The sequence below is a fragment of the Elephantulus edwardii genome, unplaced genomic scaffold, assembly GCF_000299155.1.
Source record: "Elephantulus edwardii isolate Elephantulus edwardi_28Jun2011 unplaced genomic scaffold, EleEdw1.0 scaffold00002, whole genome shotgun sequence".
Lineage (NCBI taxonomy): Eukaryota > Metazoa > Chordata > Mammalia > Macroscelidea > Macroscelididae > Elephantulus > Elephantulus edwardii.
The window spans coordinates 186,516-193,316 of record NW_006399752.1 but is presented as its reverse complement, the minus strand read 5'-3'; the positions used below and the strand labels follow the sequence as shown (position 1 = coordinate 193,316).

At 38.3% G+C, this 6,801-nt stretch overlaps 1 protein-coding gene across 1 annotated transcript in view; it reads right to left on the bottom strand.

The window, feature by feature from the left end:
• The window catches only part of SOGA3 (SOGA family member 3), a 64,056-nt gene that overhangs the window by 3,196 nt on the left and 54,059 nt on the right, over positions 1–6,801 (bottom strand). The gene's annotated exons all lie outside the window — the stretch shown is intronic.

The window sequence follows — 6,801 nt, the reverse complement described above, 5'->3', positions numbered from 1 at the left end:
TCTTTCTTTCTTTCTTTTTCCTTTGTAACAGAGATTTATTTCAACTAGAGAACTAGGATGCTACTTATTTTCTCTGAATCATCATAATTCTCTAGCAAATGAAACTTAAGAGCAGTATTACAGCTAACACACTGCTTTTGAGCTCTGTTCAAACCCACAGGGACACTAATGGTTCCAACAGGCTCCTTTCAGGTAGCTTCCTACTGTTTTAACCCCTGCACAGAGCTCCCTAGGACAACATTACATCCTGAAAATACAGGTCATCACTTTTCAGAGATAACAGTATTGCCACCCTCAGCCTTCATATAAGACACTGCATAAATAAGAGGCACACATTTAATTTACTCAAGGAGATTGCCTAGTTTCCAAAACACTGTATGCATAAACTGTTATTATATAAAGTAACTGCCCATACTGTTTGTAAATTTTTCCAACACTGATTTTTATTTCTGTTGCTTTTTAAGTAAGCTTGAATTCTCCCAAGGTTTAAATAATAGGATACCCATTCAGAACTAACTCAGTCTCATAGGGACATATCCTGCATAAGACCATCTTTGTAAAAATAGAAGGCTAACTAGTAAAATGTGTATGAGGGTTTGAAAGAGGAAGGAGTGGGAGCAGAGCGTGGGTAGGGGGGAAATCATGGGGGCTACACAATTTGGTTGGTGGAGGGAGGGAGTAAAGGAAACTGGAAAGATTTGGTGGACACCTGAAAAGGCGGGGTAATGGTGGGCATAGTTCAGTGGTGATTAATTTTATAAAATATAATGTATGATACGATTGAGTATTATGGTTAGCACAGGAATCCAGAATTAAGGTTGTATAGAGAAATGTACTTGGGGTAGAGGATGGGGGGTAACAGACGTGGGAATTGTATACTAATGAAGGAATTTTTTTTCTTTATCTCTTGGAGGGGGAAGTGAGCTGGTGGGGAGGGGTGGGCAGGGAGAAAAGTGCGGCAATGAATGAATGGAAATCCTAAACCTCTGTAAATGTCTATTAAAATTAACAATAATAAAAAAATATAATGTATGGGAATGACTGTATGAAACACAATGTGAATGAAGGAAAGTGTGAAATGCAATGTATATGAATTTTGTACACAAACCATTATAAAACAAACATTTAAAAAATCATACCCGTTCATTGGAAAGAAGATACAATTAAATTTCAATCACCACCATTTATTGAACATGTACATTGGGCTGGTTGTTGTAAAATACTTTTTTTTACACATAATAATTTCATTTACTATTCAGAGTAAACTTATGGGAGGTATTAAAATTCCTGGTTTAAATATGTTAGAGAGTCAGTGCCACAGAGTTAATCTGGTTGTAAGGGGCACTAAGGCTCAGGCTCATGATCACGTCACCTTACAGAAAATAAAGTGCTCTCCAGGTTTACTTAAGGGAGCTCTGGCAGCCTAGCGGCAAGAAGCTGCGCTGTAATACAGAAGGCACAAGGTTCGAGGCCACCAGCTACTCTGCTGGAGAAGGATGTGAGATTAACTGCCTCTGAAAACCCACCCAGAAGGTCAGCTATGGGCCGGTTCTAACTCGATGGTATACAACAACAACAACAGGTTTACGTGTGATCAAATTTTTAAAAAGATCTTCAAAATAAGGAAAGTTCAACATTAGAATAGTCTATCCAAGGAAAGAATAAAGAAGGTACTCTGTCTTGGTAAATGCATTAATTGAATATATTCCTATCAGTCTGATAGCCTGATACAGATAGAACCAGTCATTCCCAGGAAATGGAAAATGAATGAGCCCCTGTAGAAGTTCTTCTCATAGGTTTTCATGACAACCATCAAGCCCTACTCACTATAACTGAGCTGAAAAGCATGCGGGTTGAGATTTGAGAGCGGCAGCATGTATGAAAACTTTGAATGTTTTAAGTCTTCACATCAGCCAAAATAAGAAGGTAATACCGTCCATCTTCCATTCAGCATACAATACAGCAGACCTTCCAAGAGCTTCGCTAACAAGATGAAAGATAAATTACTAGGTCCCAGATCACAGTCTTTATTTAGCTCTGATTCCATAGCCAAGTTCTTTCTAACCATACATACATTCTATCCTGGAATGCAAGCACCAAAGGAGAAAAGTAGGAAAAGGATTAAATAGGAAAGAAATTAGATGTACTAGCTTGTATACATTCCTCTAGAAAAAATTTAAAAGGAAGGAGAGAAACCCAGAAAGAAGAGAAGCAAGAACCCCAGTATCATCTTGAGAGATGGTTATGCCATGGGAAGACTTGATGTTAGAATCCACTCCACAAAGAAAGAGTGAGGCTATTGTTCTTAAAAAGACTATGCATAGAGGTCCTCAAACCAATGCAATGAGAATGAAACCAAGAACATACTTCAGTGTTTAGTACATCAAGACATGAATCATGACTAACCTTGGACTTTTGAATTTAGATGTCTGGCTTGATTGTGCTTTTAGTCAACAATAATGAGGACAGAGAATAAAGAATAAGGGGCAGGCTCTGTATGAACACTATGGATTTGAATTCTAAAAATGCTTCAAGGTTGGTAGTGGAGGAATATGTAGAGGAAATATCTGTCAAGAGGCATGTAGTCTCAGACCAAAGACAAACTTACAGATGTAAGTGTTTGGGTCTAGGAATGAGGATCTGAGAATTAGACACATAGACGTGGTAGGTGATGATACTACAATTAATATCAAGCAAAGAGAAAGAAAAGAGAAGAAAAGAAATGATCAATGGTTTGCATGGCTGAGAAACAAGACAGCATGGAGTCTTGTAAGGCAAGAAAAGTAAAGCTTGAATGGAAAGGTGTTCAAGAGTTTTGGGTAGACTTGGTTTTACAGGAAGTAAGAGTAGCTGAGTTTGGGGAAACTAGGTTAGGGCTACATCTACAGTGGGAGTCCCTGATTGCAAGACAAAGCTTCTATTTGCTAGTACAAAAATAATGTTGGCATAATGTTGCAGATTCTAATTGAACAGCAGTGGGTGTTAGTGAGGCATAGAGAGAAGCCAAATAACACGTCACTAGGCTAAATTAAGCAAACAAAAAGAACGGATTTGTGTGTGAGTAAGCTTGTCTACAAAGTCATGAGTTTAGGCATTCTTTAAGTCAATGTGATTTACAATCTCCTCTTATAGTCTCAATACTTTTAGGCTGTATTTAGAATTGGGCACAGGAATATCATATGTTCTTGTTCAAATATTAAATGTTAGTGGTTATATGGAAACTATCTTGTCTTGAGTAACTTGAGTGGTTCATGTTTGCTCTTGGTTTTCCCTGGCAATGATAGGCAAAAAACATTAAAATGTCCTGAAATGCGTGGCAAGTTGTTTGCTAACTACATGCATGTTAAAGGTATATTCCTATAATCAGTGAGCCCATCTCAACTTCAGATAAACAAAATCAACTGAGAAAGGAAAAGTTAACTTTGTAGGAACTAAGTTTTATAGATATAGGATTCTATTTATTTGTCCATAAGTCCAATCACATTACTGCACTTCCTAATAAATAATAATTAACATGATTTGTTAGTACATTTTCTAGTTTTCAATTTTTAGAATCAACCTGTAACCAAAGTACCAAGACTTACAGTTATAAAACATAACAAATATTGAAATATTTGACATAGTAATTGCTTGCTGCAGAAGGTCAAGGACTGTAGCCTTCAATATGGATTGAGGCTCAATATCAAGAAAACAAAGATTCTCACCACTGGACCAATTGGCAGTATCAGGATGGATGGTGAAGAGATTGAGATTGTTTTCACAGCTTTAGTTTGCTTGGCTCAACAGTCAACATTCTTGGCACCAACAGCCAGGAAATTAAAAGACGTATTGCAATGGAAAAGTCTACTGTTAGGGACCTCTTAAAAGTACTGAATAGCAATGATGTCACTCTGGAGACTAAGGTGCATCCGATACAGGCCATGTTCTTTGCAATCACTTGCTATGCATCCGAGAGCTAGACAATGATAAATGAAGATAGAGGGAAAATTGACACTTTCGAGCTGTGGTGTTCGAGAAGAGTACTGAATATACCATTTACTGCTAAGAAAATGAACAGGTTCAACTTAGAGAGGGTTAAACCAGGCTGCTCCTTGGAGGCAAGGATTCTGAAGCTTCGTCTGACATCCTTTGGACATACTGCAAGGAGGGACCAGTCCTTGGAGAAGGATGTCATGCTTGGGAGGGTGGCAGGACAGTGCAGGAGAGGAAGACCCTTTATAAGGTAGAACGATTCAGTGACTGGGGTAATCGGGATAGGTGTGTCAGAGAGAGTGAGACTGGCACAGGATAGAGCAGAGTTTAGGGCTGTTGTACATAGGGTCACCATGAGTTGCAGGAGACTCGATGGCACATAACAACAACAACAACAATAGACAGACAGATATATAATAAAGATATTGTCATAAGAAGATACAATAAGATACAATTTACATATAAGTAAGTAGAACATCAACATAAAGGGCCAGTAAGAGGTTAGCCATGCTGTGCTTGACTTAAATAGCTACTTTTTCAAGACAGAACTGACTAATAACAGACTCCCCAGTAGGTTTTCAGAGGCAGTAAATTACACTGAGGGGGATTGTCCATCTTTCTCTCATGGAGCAGCTGGTGGATGTCAACTGCATGCCACTGAATTGGCAGTGCAACTCCTCATGACTAGTCCATCACAGCTCCCTTAAATAGCCATTATACCTATATTACTGTTCCAGCCATTTTTGAATGATCTTCAGCAGTATTTTTGCTTGCAAGTGCTATCAATAATATTGTTCAATAATGTCCACATTCAGTTGGATCAACCTTACTGAGGATAGGAAAAAATATGGACCTCTTCTAATCTGTTGGCCAGACTGCTGTCCTCCAAATTTCCTGGCATAGACTGGTGAGTGCATCCAAGTGCATCTGTTAACTGAAACCAGTCAATTGGTAGCCTATTGGTTCTTGGGGCCTTATTTTTTGCTAATGCCTTCAATGCAGCTTCCACTTTCTCTTTCATTACCATTGGCTCCTGTTCATATGTTACTTCCTGAAATTTGTGAGTGTCAATCAATTCTTTCTGGTACCATGACTCTGTATTCTCTCCATTTTCTTTTCATGCTTTCTGGATCATTCAATATATTGTCCATAAAATCTTTCAACATTGCAACAGGAGCCTTAAATTTTTCAGTTCTTTCAGCTTGAGGAGTGCAGAGTGAGTTCTTCCCTTTTTCTTCTCTAGTTTCAGCTCTGTGCACATTCCATTATAATACCTTGCTTTGTCCTCCCGAGCTGCCCTTTGAAACTGTCTGTTCAGCTCTTTCATTTCAACATGTCTTTTTTTTTTTTTTTTAAGATTTGGCTTCTCAACATTCCAGTGTAATCTTTAGAGTCTCTTCTGACATCCATTTCAGGTTTTTTTTCCTCCTCTGTTTTTGTAATGTCCGTTTGCTTTCTTCATGGATGATATCCTTGGTATTATACCACAACTCACCTGGTCTTCCTTCTATCATTTGTGTTCAGTGCCTCAAACCTATTCTTAAGATGATCATGAAATTCTGAGGGAATTGATTCAAGATCATATCTTGGTTCCTGTGGGCTTATTTTAATTTTCTTCAGCCTCAATTTGAACTTGCATATGAGTAATTGATGATCTGACCCACAGTCTGCCCCTGGCTTAGTTTTGACTGCTGATAGTGAGCTTCTCCAATGATTTCTTCCACAGATGTAGTCAATCTGATTTCTATGTAGCCCATTGGGTGAAATCCACGTGTAAAGTCATCTTTGTGTCCTTTAGAAAAAGTATTTGCAATGAATAAATTATTATAAACACACAATTCAATCATTCTATTTCAAGTCTCAATTGTATCTCCTAGCCCATATTTTCCAACTACTGTTCCTCCTTCATTGTTTCCCACTTTAGCATTCTAGTCCCAATTATCATTAACACATCCTGATTGCATGTTCAGTCAATTTCATACTTCAAAATTTGGTAAAAATTCTCAATTTCTTCCTCTTTGGCACTAGATGTAGGAGCATATACTTGATGTAAACAGGTCTTCCTTGTATGCATATGTGTATTATTCTATCACTCACAACACTGTATTTCAGGATAGAACTTGAATTGATTTTTTTACTATGAATGCTACACCATTCTTCTTCTGTTTTTTATTCCAAGTTCAAGTGAAATTTAGAAGAGGCTATGGCACCAAGGATATCATTGCTGATGTCAGATGGATCCTGACTGAAAGTAAGGAATACCAGAAGAATGCCTATTTGTAATTTATTGACTATGCAAAGGCATTTGACTGTGTGGATCATGACAAATTGTGGCTGACACTGAGAAGAATGGGAATCCCAGGGCACTTGACTGTGCTCATGAGGAACCTATACTTGGACCAGGAGGCTGTTGTGCGAATGGAGCAGGGGAGCATTGCATGGTTTGGAATTGGGAAGGGAGTGTGCCAGGGATGTAGTCTATCTCCATACCTGTTCAATCTATATGCTGAGCAAATCATCTGAGAAGCTGGACTCTATGAAGAGGGGTGTGGCATTAGGATTGGAGGGAGACTCATCAATAACCTGTGTTATGCAGATGACACAACCTTACTTGATGAAAGTGAGGAGAACTTGAAGCAATTGTTGCAGAAGATCAAGGAATGCAGTCTTCAGTATGGATTGTGTCTCAATATCAAGAAAACAAAGATTCTTACCACTGGACCAATAAGCAGTATCATGCAGGATGGAAAGGAGATTAAAACTTTCAACAGCTTCATTTTGTTTGGATCCACAGTTAACACCCTTGTTATGAGCAGTCAGGAAATAAGG